This window comes from Perca fluviatilis, chromosome 7, assembly GCF_010015445.1.
Source record: "Perca fluviatilis chromosome 7, GENO_Pfluv_1.0, whole genome shotgun sequence".
NCBI lineage: Eukaryota > Metazoa > Chordata > Actinopteri > Perciformes > Percidae > Perca > Perca fluviatilis.
Genome location: NC_053118.1, coordinates 35233623 through 35260229, shown reverse-complemented (window position 1 = coordinate 35260229; position 26607 = coordinate 35233623). Strand labels below are relative to the sequence as shown.

General features: G+C 41.1%; 1 long non-coding RNA gene across 4 annotated transcripts; it reads right to left on the bottom strand.

Annotated features, from left to right (window-relative positions):
- Positions 1-8546: 8546 nt before the first annotated feature.
- LOC120561545 lies at positions 8547-14487 on the bottom strand. Of its 4 annotated transcripts, none has more exons than XR_005639612.1 (9): positions 12434-14487; positions 12057-12243; positions 11857-11893; positions 11424-11511; positions 10343-10462; positions 10153-10261; positions 9834-9995; positions 9564-9670; positions 8547-9370 (listed from the first exon to the last, which is right to left on the bottom strand). It is a non-coding gene; the product is annotated as an uncharacterized LOC120561545 (long non-coding RNA). The 4 variants fall into 4 exon arrangements; XR_005639614.1 differs by lacking the exon at positions 11857-11893 and having other exon boundaries at positions 12434-12641; positions 12736-14487; XR_005639611.1 differs by lacking the exon at positions 11857-11893.
- Between the last annotated feature and the right edge of the window lie 12120 nt (positions 14488-26607).

The window sequence follows — 26607 nt, the reverse complement described above, 5'->3', positions numbered from 1 at the left end:
CTTCTAAAAAAACAACAAAGGGCTTCAATCAGAATGTAACCCAGCATATCGTTGTTTAATACTAATTCCTTCAGAAATCTTTGAGTATGTATTATATATATATATATATATATATAAATAATGATTTGCTTAAAGCCGGACTGTTGTCTTCATTCAGCTCGTCTCGAGAAGAAAGATTAATTACTGGGTCTGTCTGAGGTTTCTCCTCGCCGCTGGCGCACCAAATGCTCGCTCTTATGGGAATCACTGGAACTGTTGGGTCTTTGTAAATTATAGAGTGTGGTCTAGACCTACTCTATCTGTAAAGTGTGTCGAGATAACTCTTGTTATGATTTGATACTATGAATAAAATTGGATGGAATTGAGCCCAATTTTGCTCGGATTTGGTCGGGATTCTTGCCGTGCCTTTTTAACGTGCAGGGTAGAACCACTTGGTTCGGGAAAGATCGTGGGTGGGGGTTGACAAAATATACGTTTAAGTGACAAGAACATGACAAAAATCCTGTCTTTGTTTGTTTGACCCGTCTGCGAAATTACGAATCCTACTATGGCCACGCCAAGACCCGCCCTTCAATAGCAGCTCGATTGGTTGGGGTTAGGCATTGACCTTGAGTGGTTAAGGTTAGCATAGCCGATTGGTCAGGAGATAGGACCTGTACAAATGGGGTTACACTACCTTGCATAAGCATGGACCTCTGGCCAATAATAGTGATTGAAGGGCGGGTCTTGGCGCGGCCTGTCCGCCATCCCAACCTGCCTCCCTTTGTGGAATTTGGCGCTCCTTACTAAACCTGTTTGAGTCGTGATTCACTCTGATCTTGGACCAGAGTCTTTAAATTGACTCACGAATCGCGAGTCTCTAGCATCATTAACCCGGTTCAGTTGAGTCCTCCTACGATTCAATCTAAAATGATAACGGCGCCGCACACAAACCTCTTGCAGCGTTAGCTACTACTAGTCCTAGCCGTCTTAGCTGCAAAAAGCTTAATAACTTACAACTCCAGCACCTGAGTGAGCAGAGAGACCGTCCGAGACAGGTTATCCGACCCGCAGACTCGGAGCCGGAAGCTCGCAGACCACGATTCACTCGAGAGTTGTCGATGCTCGCGCGAGTCGGTCAATCCGGCAAATCGGCCGGCGGCTACGTTGTCATGAGTGGATCTGACTCATTCAGACGAGCGAGAGAAGTCTCTCCTCGAGCTCAGCGTAAAGCAAATCGACAACAAAAGCCATTCTACACTTCCGAAATAACATACAGTGTTCTGCACGTAGCCTAGCCAGGCCTACTGTAGGTTTGGTGTATAAATGTGGTATGTTAAAATGCAATTAGGTCGAGCAGACAGTCGATTTAAAAATAATAATGTATTCACTACTAGCATTTCTCTGTTCCTGTTTCTATGTCTACATTGAAGGCCTATATATTGCTTAGGCTACACTAAGTTAAGACAATACATAAACGGTCCGACTGAGTTTCCTTGGCGATTTAGCAATACTGACTCAAGCAATTCAAGTGACTCGCACAACCGGGTTCAGTTTAGTGAGTGACTCAGAATAACCCGAATCCTTAAAAGGAACCGGGTGTGCCAGGCCTACTCCTTTGTTCCTGCTTTGCTCCCGTCATATCTACTACGACCACTAGAGGGCGCCACCACTACAAAAACATAAATATGAGTCATAATTAATGCTTAAACAAACAACCAATAGGAGCATTTCTTCGGGGGGGGGAGGACAGTCTCGTCGAAACGAGACCAACACAAAATGTACCTGTGGCATCTAACACCTACCTAAAATGAGTCTCTTTATAACAAAGAACTTTTAAAAAAAAAAATGGATTTTTATATAGTTTTTGTTTTATAATATCAGAATCAGTTGCTCTTATATGTAATAAACTTTATAGGAACCAGTCCTGCAGACTCAGTCATCTGACTTATTAATATCAATATTCAATATTAAAGAGAAATTCCAAAGATACTTTGGGGGAAGTCTCGATGATGAATAAATTAGTATAGAGTTAAAATAATATTTAATAGTTAAAGTGCAAAACAGACTGCATTGCTTCTTCAAAACAAATCCCAATTCCCAAACCCATCATGAAGTATTTAATATTAATTGCATATTAATAATATATCAGATACTTCTGGCACAGCAGTAAGTTTCCACATCCATGCTACTAAAGTCGGCTCACGAGGAAAATGCTAAGCAGCTGAAGTTATTTGAACATAAAATGTTTAATTAATTAACTAAAAGAGAATATTGGTATCAAATGGGTCATTCTGCATGACAAGTACTTTTAGGTATATTTTGTTTCATATGCTAACATTTGTACTTCCACTAAAGTAAAAATACAGGATTCCAGACTTTTGCTCGTAACAGAGTATTTCTAAACTGTGGTATTACTATTTTTTGTCTCAGTGCAAGTAATTAGGTTGTTTTTTTTGTCTTTTGTTGGCTCACTTTTACTCACAACATGCTAACTGGCAACATAGGATTCCATTCACTACGCTAAGCTAACTAGCAGTGGCGCTGCCGGTGTTGCACCGGACTAAAACGATGCATGCACAAAAAATGTGCATCCCTTTAACTAAAAAGATCTGAGCACCAAAAATTCCTCTATGCAGGAAAAACCCTGATACACACTGAAATAACAGCTGTAGATCCTAAACCTAACACACACTCTCTCAGAGCTTCAGACGAGCACTTTTGATGATATGTGATGGTATTTAAAGGGATACGCCACCGTTTGTTGAAATAGGGCTTATCACGGTCTCCCCTAGCTGTAGATAGGGGGCCCAACACAGTTTTTGTGCATGCATCGTTTTAGTCCGGTGCAACACCGGCAGCGCCACCGCTACTTAGCTTAGCGTAGTGAATGGAATCCTATGTTGCCGGTTAGCATGTTGTGAGTAAAAGTGAGCCAACAAAAGACAAAAAAAAAACCTAATTACTTGCACTGAGACAAAAAATGCATTGGCCCACCTATCTACAGCCAGGGTAGACCGTGATAAGCACTATTTCAACAAACTGTGGCGTATTCCTTTTAAAAGGTACTTTTTATGAATGAAAAACAGGAAATAGATGGGTGATTACTTCTCTCTTTGCTTCAGCGCCCAGCGCTGCTTCACAGTTCAGAGTGTCGGCGGCGGCGGTGAGCGACAGGTAATCAAGGCGAGCTGCAGCCATCAGTCAGCTGGTAATGAAGGATAATAACGGTAATCATAGTGCTTATTTATCAATCCTACATTATCAGCGCTCCCAGTCTGCTCTTCAGTGCTACTGTTACAATCTGCAGCCTTAAACCTTTTTATATTGAACAAATCAGTTTAAAAAAAAAAAATTAACATATAACTATGGTGCTTAGTCTATAATAACATTTGATTTTTTTTTTAACCCCTTAACGCTTCCTCAAAGGCCATTATCAGGCCAAAAGTTCCCCTCAACCAAAAACTTGATCCATGCTAAGATAATATCATGAAATTCGTAAAGCTGCAACTAACAAATATTTTCATCGTCGATTATTTTCTGGATGAAACGATTTGTTGTTGGTCTCGAAAATGGTAAAAAAAAAAAATGTGGATTAGGGTTTCCCAAAAAGCCCAAGATGACGTCCTCAAATGTCTCGTTTTGTCAAAAACTCAAAGATCTTCAGTTTACTGTCACAGAGGAGAGAAGACACTAGAACAATATTCACCTTTAAAAGGGGTGATAGAATGCAAAACCGATTTTACCCTGTCATAGCTGAATAACGACAGTTCGGTGGGTAAATAGGACATACATAGAAGCTCAAAGTCCCACTGACACCCCTTTACTATGAAAATCTCATATTTTGAAACTGCCGCTGAAAACGGGCGAATCTCAACAAAGCTGGAAGCTTACCTAAGCATCTCAAAAACTGAACCTTTGTCAGCCCATGGAAGTGTTGTCCTTTGGGTCCCAGTGACCCGAAGGACAACACAAGGGTTATGTACTTCCGTTTACTTTGTTGAGAATTGCTCTCTAAACAAGGGTTAATACAGCACCTTAGTTCTTGTTTGTACAGCATTTTGGTCAGCTTAAACTGTGTTTAAATGTGTTCTAGAAATAAACTTTACTTACTTACTTTACAAGAAACAGGGTTTAGAGAGCAATTCTCAACAAAGTAAAGGGAGGTACATAATCCTTGTGTTGTCCTTCGGGTCACTGGGACCCGAAGGACCACACAAGGGTTAAGAGAACGGTCACACCCCAACATTTACATAGGCTACACAACTGACCTGAGATCAGGTAGTCTTCTGAATCTAGGTCACGCAGATCTCTGCTATTCCATTACAAAATTCACTTCTGAAACTTTTTTATGCGAGAAATCAACTATCTAAAGCTCAAATATGGGCCACTTTACGAAAATGTATGTCTAATTGCAAATTTTGTCCAACTGTGTGTCGGACTTCAGAGGCTGGTGCTGCCTGGGTTGCTGTCTCGCCGCCCGGCCTGCCTTCCTCCACAGACCCCGGCCTGCTGTGAGCTCGATTGAGCTCCGTCACGACTGGCAGCCCACGGCACTCCATACCCGTGCACAGTCACCGTTTTGTGGGCTAATGGACTACCAAACGCCGCGGCTCTGACAGAGCTCCAGGGCCTGCAGTTCCCCTCTTCCTGCTAGCTAAATGCCCGGTGTATGTGAGAGAGCACGGTCAGCGAGCTTGTTACGCCAGCATTCTCTTACCACATGTTCCAGTTAATCTTATAATGTGTGTAATTATAATGTGTTGAGTTATTTAAACAAACGATCGGGGAAATACACGCCTCTTGTCAGTGAGTCTCATTGATAGAGCCTGTGGCTGGATGTAGCTCTATCAATGAGAGCTAGCCTCCTCTTAGAATTCCTCTGAAATTCACAAATATTCATTAACTTGAAATCGGACACCGTTGTTAGCTTTATAAGACTCTTAGGTAGATGTTGTATACGTGGCGTGACGAAATTCAAACTGTAAATATACTCGAATTACACCGAAAATTAAGCTAACTATCCGTGATTTGTAGCTACATACGCTGTAAGAAAAAATACACCATATCTACTCAATAAAAATGAGGCAACAGATTACAAGCAATATTATTAATTAAATTTCACATGATTTGGTATTGAGTAAATATTAATTAAATGAGACCCTTAATAGTTATCCATTTAATATGAGTATATTCAAACAGAAAACATTACAGAATTAATTATAACCTAAACAAAAATATTGACTTGATTTTAAAAAGATAAACTCCCTAATGTGTAAATAGTACTAAAATAAATTAATTTAATTCTACATATCAATGATATATAATTGAGTAATAATCATCTACATTAATCTGCACATCGATTTGAATTTAATCAATGCAATGAATTAAATCTTCTTTCTTAGGAATAACTAGTCTATTTTATTAACAATTCACTTTTGTGCTTTCGACCCATTGTAGTAGTGCTGGGCTATACCGGTGTTAATTTCCCGTTTGATAGGAATGTTTCACAAACCGTACCACCGGTGTATTGCCGCAGAGAACACTACAGCCAAATTAATCTGCAAGTGTCTTCAGAACAGGAGCCCTGTTAACTTCGTACCCTTCTCACTCATGGTTGTAACTTTATATATATAGGCCTATATATACACATATATATTTTTTTATATATATATTAAATTAATAACCCACAACTTACTCTCTTTAACAGGATAAAACACCATAGCACACAACTATTTGTGACTTTAACAATTTCTAACACTAATAATTTAGGTTGATAGGAAGTGCTTTTCAATTAAATTTTGCCTGATTACATTAATTTGAATTAACTCAATATTCTCTCTATTTGGGATTATATAAATATAATGCTTATGTTTTATTTAACTACAATGGGTAGATTTTATTCCAAACATTTTTATTTGAAATTGAATTAAATATTTGCCACAAAATCAAAAACACAATCAGATTGAATATATTTTACCTAATAATAATAATTCAAATCTACATGACCACAGAATCATTTCTTACAGTGTATAGCTAGGATTGAAGGGACAGTCGCAGCTGACGAAACACCTAGCTAGTCTTCACAAATATTCATTAACTTCAAATCGGACACCGTTGTTAGCTTTATAAGACATTTAGGTAGATGTTGTATATGTGGCGTGACATTGTGTGTAACATGTGGTAAGAGATTGCTGGTGTAACAAGCTCGCTGACCGCGCTCTCACACAAGCGCCATCTAGCTAACAGGAAGAGGGGAGCTGCAGGCCCTGGAGCTCTGTCAGGGCTGCGGCGTTTGGTAGTCATTAGCCCACAAAGCGGTGACTTTGCGCGGGTATGAAGTGCCGTGGGCTGCCAGCCGTAACGGAGCTCAATTGAGCTCACAGCAGGCCGGAGTCTGTGAAGGAAGGCGGGCCGGGTGGCGAGGCAACAACACAGGCAGCACCGGCCGCTCAACTCCGACCCACAGTCGGACAAAATTTGCAATTAGCCATCAATTTTCGTAAAACGGCCCATATTTGAGCTTTATATAGTTGATTTCTCGCATAAAAAAGTCTCAGAAGTGAATTTGGTAACAAAACATTGCAGTGTCTGAAATATGAGATTCTGTCTCTAATGTGTGTGTATGGCAATTCGCTCAACCAATCAGCGCGCAGCTCATCTAAATATTCATGAGCATACCATATTTGGAAGAAAAGCTCTTGTTATAAATAGGGCCAAAACACAGGGATGCATAAGGGCCAATAAAATATCAACCAGGCCATTTTCAGCCCAACCAATTAAGGCATGGATACCCGACCCGAGGCCGATGGGTCCCGATGGTACTCGCCGGGCCGGGCCGGGTTCGGACAGATATTTAGAAATTATGGTCGGGGTCGAGTCGGGCTCGGTCACATCAGCGCGATAAGGAATTTGTTGTAAAATGGTGCTGTGGCTCCTTTTAAGAGAGCTCTGTGTGTGTGGGTGTGTGTGTGTGTGTGTGCGTGTGGGTTTGTGTGTGTGTGTGTGTGTGTGTGTGTGTGTGTGTTAAGTGGGCAGAAAAGAGATAGAAAAAGAGGAAGCAGACGTGTTGTAGATGCAACCGGAGCAGAGTTAGTGGTTCTTCATGTTCTAACGTGGGCCCTGGAGGTAACGAGTCTCTGCTGGTTTTCTGATCACGGTCGGAAACGAAGCGATCAGGAAAGGTTAACCCATTGAACATGTTAACAGCTTATTAACGAGCGCTTGTTGCCCCGTGCGCTGATGTGCTCATCTGTTGACATTTCCGAATGCAGTTGCTTAATAAAAAAGGGCTTTCCACACGAACAAACATAGCCTACATGTGTCATTAGTATGAGAGGAAAAAAGATGAGATTTTAACTGTGTCGGGCTCGGGTCGGGCTCGGACATAAATTTCTTAATGCATGTCGGACGCGGGCCAGGCTCGGACAGAAAAATTCGGCCCGATCCAGACTCTACAACCAATGTTACATACCCCATTAGGAGACCATAAGGAACAGTGTGAAATACCCTATATAATCATTCTATTACCCCTTTAACAAGCTGACATCAGAGAATTTTTACTTCTTTTTTTTTTCACTTAAAATGACTAAAACCGATTAATCGATTATCAGAATAGTTGGAGATTCATTTACTGTAAGATATTTCAGTGAGTCAGCATGCACAATACCAGGGCCTCTCCTAAGTGGAATGCAGCCATCATTAATGGTTTAATACCAGGACCTCTCCTAAGTGGAATGCAGCCATCAGTAATGGTTTAATACCAGGGTCTCTCCTAAGTGGAATGCAGCCATCAGTAATGGTTTAATACCAGGGCCTCTCCTAAGTGGAATGCAGCCATCATTAATGGTTTAATACCAGGGCCTCTCCTAAGTGGAATGCAGCCATCATTAATGGTTTAATACCAGGGCCTCTCCTAAGTGGAATGCAGCCATCATTAATGGTTTAATACCAGGGCCTCTCCTAAGTGGAATGCAGCCATCATTAATGGTTTAATACCAGGGCCTCTCCTAAGTGGAATGCAGCCATCATTAATGGTTTAATACCAGGACCTCTCCTAAGTGGAATGCAGCCATCATTAATGGTTTAATACCAGGACCTCTCCTAAGTGGAATGCAGCCATCATTAATGGTTTAATACCAGGGCCTCTCCTAAGTGGAATGCAGCCATCAGTAATGGTTTAATACCAGGGTCTCTCCTAAGTGGAATGCAGCCATCAGTAATGGTTTAATACCAGGGTCTCTCCTAAGTGGAATGCAGCCATCAGTAATGGTTTAATACCAGGGCCTCTCCTAAGTGGAATGCAGCCATCAGTAATGGTTTAATACCAGGGTCTCTCCTAAGTGGAATGCAGCCATCAGTAATGGTTTTGAACACACCTGTGCTTTTCCTACTACGACATGTCAACATGTCTGCCATGAAAAAAGGTCTATTCATCTCTCCAGCTGTTCAAATGTTTCTTTTCCTTTTTAACTCGTCGTACGGTGCTGTTGTTGCGAGGTTGATTGTTCTTGGTGCTTTCCCTGGCACTTGGCCGGGCTGCGGCGCCTGAAGAAACATCAGTTACAGTAGGAAATACATTGACCCAATACTGTGACTGAAGGAAAGACAACTATTTAGTTTATTTCAATCAATCACATAAATACCACAACATCACTTACATAACATAAATGGTAAAAAACACAACCAAAAACAAAGTGTCACCTTAGTTCAAGCAGTGTCATCAACACCTCCCCTTTTTACATATTATTCTTTTCTTGTTGTTAGGTCCCTCAGGATATTATCAATTTATATAAAATGTATTATTAATTTTTGTATTTATATACATATTATCACACATATGTGCAAAATAAATAAAACACATTCCCATTCATATACTTATTGCCATTCATGCCTAGCTTTTATATTTTTTAATCATCCTACTTTTTAGTATATATATTTTTTTTAATCTTTGTAACGTGTAATACATTTTTACTTCCTCATCTAAAAGATTCCACAAGTTTACAAGTTTTTTGCTGATCTTGTTTGTGAACATGTACATTCCCCTCAGCTCATACTTGCAATGAACAATGGGAAACAAGTATTATTTTAAAATATACAGCCCTTACAAAAATAGCCTCCCTCTGTGGAGGGATGCCCAACATACACACACACACACACAGTGGTACCATTTAGTTGGTGCACTCAATCTAAAAGAGAAACACTACAAATGTTCAATAACGTTGTTATTCTCAGAGTTCACTCGATGATTTGAAGGTAACCTAAACATGGTGGGTCCCAGTCTTCCAGTCAAGCGTTGGTCTGCAGCTGAAATATGCTGCTTACCCAGTCATCAGTGTCAGCCCCCCGAGCTCTCCTCCCCACAAGCCCCACACAGCTAGGGACAAGTCATCTGTAAAATATGAGACCGGCAATAATGTAGTGTAACTTTAAAACACATTTAAGTATACCTGGTAGAGTTCTCCATACCTGTGTCATTCAACAAGGACATTGCCATGTCCAATCTCAATTTTGCAACACCCTTTAATAAGTAAAATAATGATGACTTTGATGATTCATGGCCACATACATATTCACATTGTTACCTTGCACACAAACACTCCACATGATGTTGTGTCCTGCTGTTTGGGATGGGCAACCGTGGAGCATGTCCATTTCCCGATAGCCGGATAATGTTTCCGGACCAGGAGCTCTGCATAGAACATCGAATGATTAGTGTTACAGTTTTAACTTAAGCCGTGTAAGATCTTTTCAATCCAAGGGGAGTTGAATGTTACAATGACTACACTGGGACCAATGTTAGCCTAGGTAAACAATCACAAGTGCTTGATTATTAAAGCTGGTACTTTACCCACCTTGTCACATCCCTGCAATGATCCATTTGTTGTTGCGTGGCCCCAAATGGGTCCACGTACAAGGACCTCTTCTCCTTGAGATACATGATCTATGGAAACGTAGTTACAAATTACAGCAACCGCTTGTACACCAGCTGTTGTCGTCATAGTTTTCATCTGAATCTGTTAACATTTAAGATTACAATGAGTCTCCAGTGTCCCTGGTGGCAAACTGCTCCAGCAGTACAAAGACATTACACACACACACACACACACACACACACACACACATCTCCATTTCAGATATCAATATACTGAAGAGGTAAAACATCCTACTTACCCTTCTAAAACATTTTTTGGGAGCCCTGCCAGACCTGAGTCATGGTATAGACGTCAATAATGCTTGCCCCCCGTTCTACGGTCCACATGCATAGGTATGCATTCGCAACCTATAAGTACAAGAGAGAGTGACCTGTGATCCACGGTTTCTTACTACTTAGAAAATGATTTATCAGACAGTAACAAAGTACCTCGGTCTCCAACTCCTTTCCGGGGGCCAGGTCCATAATTTTCTCTGAATCCACTTTGTATGGCCCAGCCTTTGACCACAAGGTCTCTTTACAACCCTCCTGCCCATAGGTCTCTGATTACTGTAAAATATCAATGATAATCACAGTTACTTATGAAATTCATAATCTAGGGTGTACTTTGGTAGCCTGGTGAGACTGTCCTGATCTGGCGAGCTCCAGTTTTCCACTCGCAGATCAGTCTGGCATCTTGAGAAAGAGAAAATTTGGAGCCGTTCGCCAAACGACCAACCAATCAGCGTTGGTTTTGAGGCGGGTTTAGGTGTTACGTAACGAGAAGCGACCGTTCAGTCTAAACAACGTGGCGGCTTCCACGGATGAGATGAGCGTAGCTATCGCAGCAAGTTTTATCAAAATTAGAAAGTATTCCTTCATTTAAAGAAGAGCAAAAAACGGCACTGGAGGCTTTGCTCGGAGGAAAAGATGTTTTTGCTCTTCTCCCGATTCTTCTCTCCTGGTTTTGGCAAGAGTTTGATCTGATTGGTTGATTTGGCCCGTCTATCACCAACATATAGGTGGTGATAGACGGAGGACATAAGGTGCTAAATGGTCAATGTTACTGTAAACAGTTTTCCTCCCCTTGACTGGCACAAGGTCAGCATTTTTTCCCTGGAGTCTCATAATTTTGAAGGACCCGAGCATATTTGCCTCTTGCTTGCCCCCTTTCCTTAGCTCCTGTTTAACATTTTTAAGGATAACTAAATCCCCCACTTTAAAGTTGTCCTCCTGTTTTCTTTTTCTGACCCTGTCTTGGCTTTTTTGGACATTGCGCTTCACTTTTTCATATACGGCGTCCCGCTTGCGTACGCCTTCTGAGGTCTCCTCCACACATAGCAGCATAGCATAGTTTACTTTGTCATCTGTGACCTGCCACAAATCACAGAAAGTAGAGGGTAGATATATAGATGTAGACATATAGATATAGGTTTAAAAAGAGGAACATTACAGAATCTTACTTCATACTCTTTATCCACCTCGCCTCCCTCCCGAACATTTAAAAGCATGGGCTGTACTTTGTAGTCACCTGCTTCTTTGTCCGAAGTGCAAACACTGTGGACTGCAAATACTGGTCCCAATCTTTGGGGTGGTCAGCCACCACTTTGTTCAGGGACCTGAAAATGCAGAATTCAGATACAGGCATGAGAAGGTAGAAGATAATTTGGGTTCAATTGTACAATAAAGATGCTCTGCTGGAAACAGCTAATCAACATGTTGTGTAATGACAGCAAAAATGCATTCAGGTATTAAAAAATAAAAATAAAACTCTGTATTGTGCCATTCAATTCTTTCACAAGGCCATTAGTCTGTGGATGGTAAGGAGAGCAGAGGCTTCTTTTAATGCCCAGCCTCTGACACAACCCAGTTGACCTCGAAAATGATTAGCTGGACAGACATGAAGTCAGCACAGAACTAAGTGTAATTACATACTTGGGAAACATAAGGCATAGTTACTGTACCTTGTTGCAAAACTCTGAGCCCTGGTCTGTTAGCAGTCTATTCGGTGAACCAAATTTGTAAAAAAAAAAATATATAAGAATACAATTTGACACCTCAACTGCGGTTTTGCTTTTGAGTGGGTAGGCTTCTGCCCATTTGGTGAAATAATCATGACACATATGTACTGAATACCACCATCTGTTAGTGTGACTTTACCCACCAGATCCATCCCAACAAGTTCCAGAGGCTCTGAAACCTGAGAAAAGGTATAAAAAGAAGAAATGAGAATATCAGTAATGTTTTAAAAAGTGAGCGTATGCCATAATTTCCTTTACCGCTATTGGATTGTATTGGGTCTTTTCTTTAATATGTGCCCTCTTCGACTGGCACTGACGACACTGAGCAACCTAAAACACACACATATTTAAGAATGATGATAATCATTGAAAACATTTGTTCAGCGTTACATCCACAGACAGGCCTTGTACATTTGCAAAAATACACATTACAATCCCCGGTGCTTCATGACAGGAATGTACTGAGTGGAAGGGTTTTTTTTTTTATTTCCACCTCAACATTTTGAGGATAGCAACTCACCCGCTTGCGAATTTCCTCCTCCATTCCAGGCCAGTAGTAGCGGCTGATTATAGCACTGTGGGGTTTCTCCGTTCCACTGTGTCCACCAATCTGGCTGCAGTGAAACTCCTCAAAAATATAATTGGCCTCTTCTGCAGTCAAGTACAACTTTTGCCAGGTGCTGTGACTGATTTTCTTTTTCACCTGCAGATGTAGTACAGGTCTCCATCTGGTGTTTAAATGTCATAATATTAGATTTACTTGGAGTTGTAGCATAACAGATAATCGGGAATTTCTGCAGTGCATAATGCATGTTTCCTCACCCTTTTTATCCTGAAGGTTTCAGCTCTTCTCTCCTTGCTGCTTAATCCTTTGGGATACTTGTTATGCAGTTTGAGATCCAGCACCTCTCGAACTATTTTAGGATCCATCTTTGTGGCCCTACCTCCACCTGTCTGACCTACCTCCTGCTCACACTAAACTCTAGACTAACACACAAACAAGCAAATACAAGACAATACACAGAGCCAAACGGGTGCAACAAACCTAAAATACCAGCCTGTCTCAGAAAAACCACAATTACTTACCCACTATCACTCACAAGACAACCACTGTTACAATAAACACTCACACACTCTCTTCACTAAGTATTCCTGCTCACTATCGTCTTATCTACTATCCAACCTACTCAACAACCCGCAAAATGGTGACCTGCAACTCAGATGTTTATAGTCTACCCCTCACCCCTGATTTTAGTTGCTACACCTGTGCCTCCAACTTCCCTAAGTGCAAAATCAATTACACCTGTGTTTAATTTGGACCGAAGTGTGTACAGATCAATCTTAAGAAATGATTGAGTAATATAGTGCTGTCCAAGAATAATCGTTTTTCATTGGGCTTTTTTTTTCCGCCCTTAATTAATTCAAGTTCAAAGTCTAAAATGATTGTCACATGGACCAAACCATTCAGAATTGTCAAAAAAACTTTGTAGGAGCAGCTGAAGGGAGCCAGTGAATGCGGGAGCAAGAGAGAGAGAACGGATGACATGCAGCAATGTATTTCCTACCGTAACACGACCTAGAGCTTGCATTGCATATTGAACTTGAATTCGTGCATCATGTTGACGTTTGGAAACTTTGGTTTAGTTTTTTTACACCACAGCTGTTGCGTTGCCCATGTTAAATATTAGATCTTTGTAGGTTTAAATGATAGGAGCATAGCCTTTGATCGATGGTACCTCAGACTGTTTTAATAAACCTAATTACAAACACATTCAACAGGATTATGACACAAATAAGAATGACAACGTCAACATGTGAACGATTTATTGACGTTCGTGGTATTTAAAACAGGCATCGATACAGTCACCTACATGAGCATTCCTGGCCAGGGCTTCTCATGCCACGCCTACGTCGCATCTGGAAGATCACCAGTTAATCCGAAAACCAGTTAAAACACCGGTCCCCCAGAGCAGCACGGTCACCGGGAGAGTCCGCTACATCCTGAACTCTGCAAACGGAGATCCCGTTAGCGCTAGCGCTAGCTTCACAACAACGGAGCATTCACTTCCATTCAAAGCGATGCAGTTTAGCGGCCTTATCAGCGCCAGCCGCACGTGTAAAATATATCCGCTGTGGATGGGAGGGAGGCTGGCTGCTGAAAATCAGACTTTTTGGCGCGGGTGATTTTTCAAAATGGCGGCGTAAACAGTCAAGTCGTTTGACGCCCGGAGCTCTATTGAATGACGAGGCCTTTTTCGATACTCAATTCGGTCGGTGCCTAAAAAGGAATTCCGTACCCAGTCCTAGGTACATGTCCACAGGCAGCATAATGTCCACACTTCCCATTCGTTGTCTACGGGAGCAGCCGTGCAATTCATTCTGGTAGCTTCACGGGGACTTTAGAGAAGAGGGGCGTCGAGTCGCCCGGTCCTCATTTGCATAAAGTTGGTCGATCAGCTGGATTCAACTGATCGGCCGGCTCGGTTCGCCGCCTCTCCAAAGCTGACGGAAATCTTTTAAACTGACCTTTGTCATTCTGAAATGAAGACAGATTCAGCAACTGCACGGCCTATTTCTCGCTTAAAATGTTTTCAGAAACACGTTTCGGTGAACTATTTTAGTAAAATACGAGATCGTATTCCAAACAAGCCGCCATTATGGTCGGTTTTGAAATTCTGCAGCAGCCAGACCCACGTGACGCATTCGTCCAATCAGCTGCAGCCATCGCGGTTGTAGGAGGGTGTTTGCTGTAGGGAATGACCATATGGATTTTTTAGTGCCATCAGCCTTAGCCGATGACCGATACGGGCTGCAGATTTTTCTTGAGCCGATAGTTGGAGCCGATACTGCTTTTGCTCCCTCAATTTACATCGTAAAAATGTACACCCTGCCACACTGGATTTGTTTTCGGAATCTGCTCTGCCATTTCTTTAAAAAGGATAAACAAAAACAGAGATCAGTGTCACTTCTGCAATCATCTTACATTCATATCGCCCAAATGATATGTGCAATGTGCATCATATGGACGGGTGCGCTGCATATGGTTAAGTGTGCAAGGGTGAAAGGCTTTCATCAACATCTACAACACAGCCTTGATGATGCACTGCTTGCTGACATATTATAAGACAGATATAATCAGGTCATCACAAAATGTCCTTTGTCAACACATTTAAATAATTTAAGAAAACAATAAACCTGAAAAGTAGCCACTGAAATAAAGTGCTTGATTTGTAATTTAAGGCTGCCACAGTGCCAGCACTCTGCTAGTGGGGGAGGGGCAGTGCATGGTCTGCACGTGAACTGCAGCGTCTCCAGCAACACAGAGCTGTCTGTAAATAATGGCGGGAAAAAACTAGCGGTGAACGCAGCGGCCGCGTATCGGCCGATGCCGATGCACGTAAAAACGCAAATATCGGCCGGCGATTATGATCGGTCTATCACTAGTTTACTGTTTTCTTTGCTTGGCATTGGTCAGGGAAGAGAAACTAGTCGCGAGCCCACTAGCGTGCGCTGCTGGGACGCATGGCGATCCCAGCCGTGAAAACAACGCGTATATAAGCATAAGCGGAGTGAACGTTCTTGCGTGGTTTGTAGCGATGCATTTTGGTTCGCTCGGATCTTTCTCCGTGTGAAACCAAACCGAACCCGCTCCATGTTTACAAACTCGTCAATTCAGACCAGAGCAATCGATCTGTAGGTGTGAAAACTCCCTGAAAGGAGCTGAACGGAACTGAATAAGCGGTGAAGAAGAAAAGATTTCTGGTTTGGCCTACTGGCAAAGAGCTAATGGCCATTTTATCTGGGTGAAAACGACTTTAAAGTCGATTTTTTTTATTTCCCGGGGGTTAAACTACGTTGTATCGGATCAGTGCGCAGCAGCGGAGGCTTTTCAGATGTTCATATCGGTATCAGAACAACTCATTTAATATATTCATTATAAAACTCTAGAAGAAGAGCGCTAACACCCACTCCTGCAAACCCACTCCTTGCCACGTAATCGACACCAAAGTATAGCCTGAAATATCATTTAACCTTGTGAATGCTGTTTCAAATATAATATATGTAAATTGAGAGACTTGACAAGTTAACAATGAGTTGTTACTGAAGTGGGAGCAAACTGTGTCTCCAACATTTCACATTAAAGCATGAAATTACTCTTTTGTAGAAAAGCTGTTATTACCGACACAGTTCAGCTCTCCACTGCACACTCTGCAGAATGGAGTCTAATCAGGAGCTCATACAGAGACAGACACACAAACTCTTTTGTGTGGTGTGTTTTTTGCTGCATCCTCTTGTCGTTTGCAGGATAAACGGTGGGAACACTTTCCTAAAGCTGACAGCAATCCATTATCTCAGCGAGCCTCTACTTTTCTCAGTTTGACCCCAATTCAGTAAAAAAAAGCAGCCATCTCCTGGACACTTTTTTTACTTTTTAAAGCCTCCCGAAAGTCAGATTTTAAACTCTTTTCACAGACATACACTGGCTGGTTTCAGAGGCTGTTTATTTCGAGACGTCACAGAGCAGAAAATAGTCCTCACCCATTCAGATCGTTGAGAGATAATGGACCCGGGATCATTATTACACCATGAGAGATCTCAGCCTCACGGCTCTCTGTTCTGTCAGTCAATATAATTACGGTCTCATGTCCCTTTCAGAAGCTTCTTTACTTCGGTCTCTTTGTAGTTTAGCCCTCTCAACCTCCCGACACAGAGTGTAGAGTTTTGAAAGTTCTTATCGTTCATTTAACCCTTGTGTTGTCCTTCGGGTCCCAGTGACCCGAAGGACAACACAATTATGTACTTCCCTTTACTTTGTTGAGAATTGCTCTCTAAACCCTGTTTCTTTTAAAGTAAGTAAGTAAAGTTTATTTCTAGAACACATTTAAACACAGTTTAAGCTGACCAAAATGCTGTACAAACAAGAACTAAGGTGCTGTATTAACCCTTGTTTAGAGAGCAATTCTCAACAAAGTAAACGGAAGTACATAATCCTTGTGTTGTCCTTCGGGTCACTGGGACCCGAAGGACAACACAAGGGTTAAATTCATGTTTGCTAAGAACTCGATCTAGTTAAGTTTTAGGTGTTTTGTTTTTGACTTTTGCTTTGAGGTCAAAATGAGGCTGTTTAGCTGCATGAAGGCTTTCTATAATGGTTTAAGAATAACACTAGAGCTATAACAATTAGGCGATTAACCAATTAGTTAACCCATCATTTTTCAAGCAAAAATGTAAAGGTCCCATGACATGGTGCTCTTTGGATGCTTTTATATAGACCTTAGTGGTCCCCTAATACTGTATCTGAAGTCTCTTTTATATAGACCTTAGTGGTCCCCTAATACTGTATCTGAAGTCTCTTTTATATAGACCTTAGTGGTCCCCTATTACTGTATCTGAAGTCTCTTGTATATAGGCCTTAGTGGTCTCCTAATACTGTATCTTAAGTCTCTTTTATATAGACCTTAGTGGTCCCCTAATACTGTATCTGAAGTCTCTTTTATATAGACCTTAGTGGTCCCCTAATACTGTATCTCTAGTCTCTTTTATATAGACCTTAGTGGTCCCCTAATACTGTATCTGAAGTCTCTTTTATATAGGCCTTAGTGGTCCCCTAATACTGTATCTGAAGTCTCTTTTATATAGACCTTACTGGTCCCCTAATACTGTATCTGAAGTCTCTTTTATATAGACCTTAGTGGTCCCCTAATTCTGTATCTGAAGTCTCTTTTATACAGACCTTAGTGGTCCCCTAATACTGTATCTGAAGTCTCTTTTATATAGGCCTTAGTGGTCCCCTAATACTGTATCTGAAGTCTCTTTTATATAGACCTTACTGGTCCCCTAATACTGTATCTGAAGTCTCTTTTATATAGACCTTAGTGGTCCCCTAATACTGTATCTGAAGTCTCTTTTATACAGACCTTAGTGGTCCCCTAATACTGTATCTGAAGTCTCTTTTATATAGACCTTAGTGGTCCCCTAATACTGTATCTGAAGTCTCTTTTATAGAGACCTTAGTGGTCCCCTAATACTGTATCTAAAGTCTCTTTTTATATAGACCTTAGTGGTCTCCTAATACTGTATCTGAAGTCTCTTTTATATAGACCTTAGTGGTCCCCTAATACTGTATCTGAAGTCTCTTTTATATAGACCTTAGGGGGTGTGGCCTTGACCAACTGCCACTTCGCTCGTTTGAAAGCCATGATGTCTCTCTCTCTCTCATGGGTGGGCCAAATTCTCTGGGCGGGCAAAGCAGAGAAAGGGGAGCTAACCCTTCCCCTTATGACCTCATAAGGAGAAGATTCCTGATTGGTCCATCTGAGCTTTCATTTTCTCAAAGGCAGAGCAGGATACCCAGGGCTCGGTTTACACCTATCACCATTTCTAGCCACTGGGGGGACCACAGGCAGGCTGGGGGAACTCATATTAATGTTAAAAAAACCTCATAAAGTGACATTTTCATGCCATGGGACCTTTAAAACATTTACTAGTTAGGTCAGGGATGAACGGATTAGATGTTGGAGGACCTGACAAAAAGCTAAGTATACACATAGATAGGGATGTCCCCATCAGCTTTTTTTTTTTTTTTTACCCCCGATCCAATTAGTTAAATACTGAATGTCTGCTGATACCGAGGCCCATTTATAATGAGTCTGGACGGGCGTGACGGGTTAGTGGAGGCAAACAACCACTCGGCATGGCTGTCATTTTTGATGTGTGTTTCAGAAACGTGTGAAATGCGTTTCAATCAAACGCCAGCCTCGGTGAGAACATATTGTCCTCGGCATTTAGTTTTTGAATGAGTGTGTTGTGTCTGATAAAACAATGAAGAGAAGCTTTCAGCGGGCTGCTGCACAAACAGCTTTCAGCTTTAATTAAAAGGTGGAAGAGACTTAATAAGAGCGTCTCCCCGGCTCATACGTCCTTTGTTTCTCGCTCTCTGCTTTGTGCCTTTCTGGAATAATGTCCCAGCTTTTTGTTTACGAGTAACCTAAAGAGTTACGTAACGTCCCTACTGGGAGCATCTGTTGTTTGTCAGCTAGAAATTTTGAGCTTCAAAGACATTTTTCAGCACGAATTATGGTGAAAAAGGATTTATTTATGTCAAGTAAAAACGCAAAGTTCTGGTGGCATGTTAACAATTCATAATAACCTATGAAATATAGTGGAGATAATGCGGATCCGACTACACTTGACCCCAAAGTTCATTTAATTAATATCAACAGGGCTTGAATATAGCTAAAATTGCTGCTGATCAGTCCCATCCAGCAAGTGACATTTTTTAGGCTGCTTCCCTCAGGAAGAAGGTACAGCGCGATGAGGACAAGGACCTCACGCCACCTCAATAGCTTTTTTTCCCCAAGAGCCATTTCCCTCCTGAATAGCTGATCCACTATTTTATATTTGGACTATTGTATCTATTTAATTGTTTTGAGCATGCTTTCTGCAGTTATATGCATATACTGTTTGTGTCTGCTGATGCATTTGGCGAATAAAGTGATTCTGATTGAAGTTAGGATGGTTTTTTTTTCCCAAGGAGCATGTCTGCTCTCAAGTCAGACTGATGTCATAAAGTGGCGTATGTGTGACACGCCAATTCGTATGCCGTTTTTGCGTGTTATCAAGACGCATAATGGCTTTTTAGCGTGTTTATCAACGCCGTTCGGCCGCCATTGACCTACATTGTGTGAATTTTCTCCGTAGTGCGTAGAAAGGACCTAAGTCTGCAGAGGGAGGTCGTGTTTTTGTCGTTTAATTGTGTTACTAAACCCTTTCCCAATGTTCTTTTCCTAAACCCAACCTTTTCTTTTTAATTGTTTTATTATTTTACCTGCGTGTGACGTTGTTCTCGCGATAGTACGGCACGTGGCGTGTATGTTTACGTCCGCTGTAGACGTACGCGTGGAAAGCTGAAAATGCGTACAGATAACACGCCATTTGGCTTTAGGAAAGTGGCGTGTATGTTTACGCAAAGTCATGATGCCACGTTGCCCAAGTTGAAAAAGTTAGGAGTAGCCTAGGCTACATACGTTAAGGGTTAATGGCCGACGAGGTGTCCGTTGTCAGGTATAAATGGACGACGGCGAGGCGCGAACTGCCCAACTCGCATGCTCGCGTGTGCGTCACTGTCCATCCGTCTGTAGGTCCCTCTCTGCCTGATAGTCTGTCTCGCTCCAGACCAGGGTCGGGTATCGTTTGGATTTTTACGATTCCGATTCCTAAACCGATTCTTGGAAAAACTGAAAAATTCAATTCAATTTTATTTATATAATCAAATCATAAACAAGAGTTATCTCGAGACACTTTACAGATAGAGTAGGTCTAGACCATACTCTATAATTTACAAAGCCCCAACAATTACAGTAATTCCCTCAAGAGCGAGCATTAGCAGTGGCTGTTGCGACAGTGGCGAGGAGAAACTCCCTTTTAGGAAGAATCCTCGGCAGACCCAGACTCTTGGTAGGCGGTGTCTGACGGGGCCGGGTGGGGGGGTGATGAACAGTGGCGATAATAGTCACAATAAAGATAATGGATCAGTGACTTCAAAGGTAGTCGTTGTAGTTCATGTCAAAAATGAAATCAAAGATGTAATATGTTTACCAGTGATCACGTGCAGCAAATGTTAATATGCTTTTACGTCCGTTTTGGTGAGCCCCAGAGGGGGAAATATGGCATTTTAAAAAGTAGCCTACATTTACGGTAGCTAGCTAGCGGTAGACTACAGAGAGAGGCTGATAGAATATATAGCGACAGAGGGAAAATATTTCAGTCGACACATTAAGTGGAACCAAAGAGGAACTTAAAGTGCCCATATTATGAAAATAACACTTTTTCTGGTATTTGGGGTGTTATTTTGTGTCTCTGGTGCTTCCACACACATACAAACTTTGAAAAAAATCCATCCATGCTGTTTTGAGTGAGATACGGTTTCTGAATGTGTCCTGCCTTCAGTCTCCTGGTGAGCTGTTCAAAATCGGCTCGGACTGTGACGTCACAGTCCGAAATGAGCTGGCTAACCGCAACAGTTAGCTCGTAGCGTTAGCATTAGCATGCTAAAGCTAGCATGCTACGTCGTTCTCAATAGCAAAGCACTGCTACAACACACACAAGTTCACCATAATCTACAAAAGAACTACTTACATGTGTGCCCTCATTTAGAAGTCTCCCAGCTAATCCTGCCTTGTAACTGACCAAAGTTGGAGAAACAGGCTCTTTTACTGTCTCTAGAGTTAGCTAGCTGACATGATCTACATCTGAGCTACTGAGCATGTGCGAGTGCAATCAAAGATAGTACAGAAGAAGAAGATGAAAAGAGGTCTCACTCTGTAGCTAAAACAGAAACCAGGTGAAAAGAGGATCTGCAGCAGTGAGAGAGAGCTGTGCAGTACAACAACAATATGGTGTTTTTTGAAAATTAAACCATGTAAACCTATTCTGGTACAACCTTAAAATACAGTTATGAACCTGAAAATGAGCAGAATATGGGCGCTTTAAATTTGCGTTCTGATCCGGTCCGATTCCTACCGGTTGCGTAGGAACCGGGTTTCAGTACAGGTTCCCTACTCTAGACACCGCTGAGAAGTCAAGACAGCCAAAATCAACTAGATTAGATGTGAGATGGTGTCCGAGCCTAGTCTTTTCAAAGTCTTTAGTGTATGGTAGGCATAACGTGTGTTTGTGATCTCTATTTCATCGTATCAATGAGCCTTGTCGCGATGTAGCAACTCCTCGGCTTCTCCACAGCGCTACTCTGTAATTATTATTATTATTTTTTTTATTTATTATTAAAAGGAAAGCTCTCGGTGTGTAGTCTGACTGAATGAACTTCGCTGCTGGCGCAAACAAACCATCCTCTCCGCTGGATCAGTAAATCCACACGGGTACTTGATATGCAAATGAATGACGCCATCGGGCTTGGCGTTCTTCATTCTTTCTAAACTTCACTCAGTATTTTAATATCAGGATTTATGATTTGATTTTATTGACACTAGCCCGGGGAAATGTCAGGGCCCAGGCACTGAGCTTTGAATAGAAAAAAAGGCTACTTTGACAGTACTGCTTTGTTCTAATTGACAACAGTATCAGAGAAGGCCAAAATCGTCTCGGACCCCAGAGGGATTATTAAGTACTCGTATCGGTACTCCAGACCGATATCATTTAGTGGCGTTTGTACGACACGCCAATTCGTATGTCATTTTGGCGTGTTATCAAGAAGCATAATCGCTTTTTAGCGTGTTTATGAACGCCGTTTGACCTCCATTGACCTACATTACGTGTGGATTTTTGCCGTAGCGAGTAGTATGAAAGGACAGAAGTCTGCGGATGGGCGAAACAGGACTTTCACCCAGGAGAGCCGGGATCGCGTCCCACTTTCATTTCAACACATTCTCACAACCAACTCGTAAAATAAGGACGTTCGTTCAGGAGCCTTTCTCGTTCTTATTGGACGTTAAAAGTCTCCTTTAGCGTCTCATGTAAACGTGCTTGGTCGAAAAACAACGGGGAAAGGACGCCTCAAAAGCCGGGAAACACACGCCGGAGACGGGGAAACAAAACGCCACACGCGGGGCGCGAACCTGAGTCTCCTGAGTGAAAGTCCGATGTTTTACCCAACCGCCACCCCAACCACTGTCCTTACCAGCAATTTCCCCTTACATACCACTCGCTAAGTCTCATCCAACTGCGGCTCTCCCCAGTACGTTACACAAATACGCCGAAGGGTGCCTTTTTCGTCGCATCAGACGCTGAAGGACACTGCCCAAACGTACTTATTTTACGAGTTCGGAATGAGAACGGGTTGGGCATTTCTCAGCAGTTTTTTTTATTTTTTATTTGTATTTTTTTTTATAAAACCTTCTCCAATGTTCTTTTCCCAAACCCAACCTTTTTATTATTTTTTTTTTTTTACACGCGTGTGATGCTGTTCTCGCGATAGCACGGCACGTATGTTTACGTTCCGCTGAATACAGCGTAGACATACACGCGGAGAGCTCAAAATGCGTACAGGTAACACGCCACTTGGCTTCAGGAAAGTGGCGTGTATGTTTACGCAAAGTCGTGATGCCACGTTGGGTACTCGGTATCAGCAAGTACCCAAATATAAGTACTTGTACTTGATCTTAAAAATCACACAGCTCCAGCAGTAATTGTCATTCTTCCCACTTAACAGCGGAGGCTGAGCTCCCAGCAGGCTTCAGCTTCTCATTAAACACTTACAGTTGTTGAAATCCCAACTTGTGAAATGAAACCTGTTCGGTATAACCCTGGAGGAAGGAAGTGAGAGCTAAATAGGACAAAAAAAAAAAAAGATATATATATATATATATATATATATATATATATATATATATATATATATATATATATGAATCCAGCTCGTCTCTGGTGTATTTTCTAGTCTTTGGGTCTGAAGTGATTGGCAAGCAGAATCGAGATAAAGTTTCTGCAGGCGAGGAGTGAAACCAACTCAATCTGTCACGCATGAGTCAGTTGTCGAAGTTTGTGTCAAGTTTTCAGCCACCAGAAAATGAGTGAGACAGGGAAAAGAGTTTCCTGTGCCGAGAGAGAGATGGGTAGAGAGAGAGAGAGAGAGACTGTAGAGGTAGATCTTTAATGCTGAAAAGGGAAGTCGAGAGAGTTCTTTTTGCAGCATTTTAGCAGCAGTGTGTGTGTGTGTGTGTGTGTGTGTGTGTATGTGTGTGTGTGTGTGTGTGTGCGTGTGTGTGTGATTGGCGGACATTTGCAAGCAAGGTTTTGGTGATGTTGATGTGATGTTTGAGGGGAGTCTGACACATTCAAGTGGAGAGAAAGGAGGCAGCAGAGTATAAAATTAAGTTTTCAAATTTCATTTATTTGGTTACTACTTTATATTAAAAGGGCTGGTCACTGCCTGGTCAATGCTGCATGGACATATGGGTTTATCTAGTTATTGCCTGTTGGACAGAATTAGGGGTGCTGGGTACCTTCAATTAGTTTTTATATTTGTTCCACACCACACTTTACTTTAAAAGGATCAAAAGAACTAAATCGAAGAACAAGGCTACAGCGGTGGGTATACTCAACGCGGGAAACAGCTAGCTAGATCATGTGATCTTACCTAGCTACTGAGCATGTGTGACTGCCAACAAAGATGTTACAGAAGTTGAGATGCCTCACTCTGTAGCTAAAACAGAGCGCTCAACACACAGGGTGAAAAGAGGAGCTGCAGCAATGTGCAGTACAACAAAACTCTGGTGTTTTTTTTGAAAATTAAACCATGTAAACCTATTCTGATATAACCTCTAAATACAATTATGAACCTGAAGATGAGCAGAATATGAGCACTTTAAACACAAAGAAAGAAAACATACACATTTTATATTTATCAGCCATTTTTTTAAACCCAATTTAACATTTGACGTTGCCTGTATCTTTTCACGGCAAACCCTCCATAGAGATCTATCAGCCTGCTTTAAGTAACGGCAACAGGAAAATATACAGTACAGGCCAAAAGTTTGGACACACCTTCTCATTCAATGTGTTTCTTTATTTTCGTGACTATTTACATGTAGATTCTCACTGAAGGCATCAAAACTATGAATGAACACATATGGAATTATGTACTTAACAAAAAAAGAGTGAAATAACTGAAAACATGTCTTATATTTTAGATTCTTCAAAGTAGCCACCCTTTGCTTTTTTATTAATAAGGGAAAAACTTCCACTAATGAACCCTGACAAAGCACACCTGTGAAGGTAAAACCATTTCAGGTGACTACCTCATGAAGCTCATTGAGAGAACACCAAGGGTTTGCAGAGTTATCAAAAAAAGCAAAGGGTGGCTACTTTGAAGAATCTAAAATATAAGACATGTTTTCAGCTATTTCACACTTTGTTTTGTAAAGTACATAATTCCATATGTGTTCATTCATAGTTTTGATGCCTTCAGTGAGAATCTACAATGTAAATAGTCATGAAAATAAAGAAACACATTGAATGAGAAGGTGTGTCCAAACTTTTGGCCTGTACTGTATATTTCACACTATTATTATTATTATGGTTAAACTTTGCAATGAATCCGCGGATGCATATGGTGCATATGGAATCGTACTACGGTCCGTTCCAGCACTAATGACAAGAGCATGGGAAGGAGTAATATTTTTGGAAGTGAAAGAAAGGTCAGCAGGGATCCTCCCAGGAACGGTTGCTGAATGAGCAGAGCTCGGTCCTCTGGACAACACGTCTTTGGTGTGGATGTTGTGTTCGTGGTTCGGTTCACGTGCACCTCGGACCTTTTTATTGAACCGATCCCACATAACTGATTGCGTTACATAACTGATAGACATTGGGCTGAATACGGTGTTCTGTTCAGGTTCTTTGCTGTGGGGAGACGAGCGTACAGAGAAACATTGACCGTTGCAGAGTTGCTCTATTTAACCCTTTTTCAAAGTTTCTAATCCACTAAATCTTAATCTAAAAAGAAAATATGTCATGTTTGAAGCTGCTTCGCCTGATACTTCCGTTTAGGGCTGGGCAATATGTAGATATTATATCCATATTGTGATATGAGACCAGGCCTGTCGCAATTTGAAATAAATCAATTAATCACATGATAAAATCAAAATGAGCTCGATCATTTCCATTTTATGTATTGTTTTTGATTGTGTTTGGTTTTTATTCCAGTGCATTTTGTGTTAACAGAGACTGAGAGAGTCCATTTGATCTACAGTACAGGCCAAAAGTTTGGACACACCTTCTCATTCAATGTGTTTCTTTATTTTCATGACTATTTACATTGTAGATTCTCACTGAAGGCATCAAAACTATGAATGAACACATATGGAATTATGTACTTAACAAAGAAGTGTGAAATAACTGAAAACATGTCTTATATTTTAGATTCTTCAAAGTAGCCACCCTTTGCTTTTTTTGGTAACTCTGCAAACCCTTGGTGTTCTCTCAGTGAGCTTCATGAGGTAGTCACCTGAAATGGTTTTACCTTCACAGGTGTGCTTTGTCAGGGTTAATTAGTGGAATTTTTTCCCTTATTAATAAAAAAGCAAAGGGTGGCTACTTTGAAGAATCTAAAATATAAGACATGTTTTCAGTTATTTCACACTTTTTTGTTAAGTACATAATTCCATATGTGTTCATTCATAGTTTTGATGCCTTCAGTGAGAATCTACAATGTAAATAGTCATGAAAATAAAGAAACACATTGAATGAGAAGGTGTGTCCAAACTTTTGGCCTGTACTGTATTTAGTTTTGTTCGTTTATTGTGGATATTTCAAATGTCTTCCAGTTCCAGTGTCAAATATTCTTTAGAAATAAAAGTTTATTGATCTTTGAAAAGGTGTATCTGCATTATTATTATTATTATTATTATTATTATTATGCCATTATCATTATATTAGGTGAAAATGGTCTCAGAAACGACAATATTATCGTTTATCGTCCGGCAAAATGTGTTTATCGTGTCAGGCCTATATGAGACCAGATATCGTCTTAGATTTTGGATATCGTAATATCGTAAATATCATAAGTGTTGTCTTATCCTGGTTTGAAAGTGATGTCATTTTCTGAACTTACCAGACTGTTCTAGCTTTTCTATTATTTTTTACCTTTACCCACTTAGTCATTATAATCACATTACTGGTGATTATTTATCTAAAATCTCATTGTGAAGATATTTTCTTAAAGCACCAATTGTCAACCCG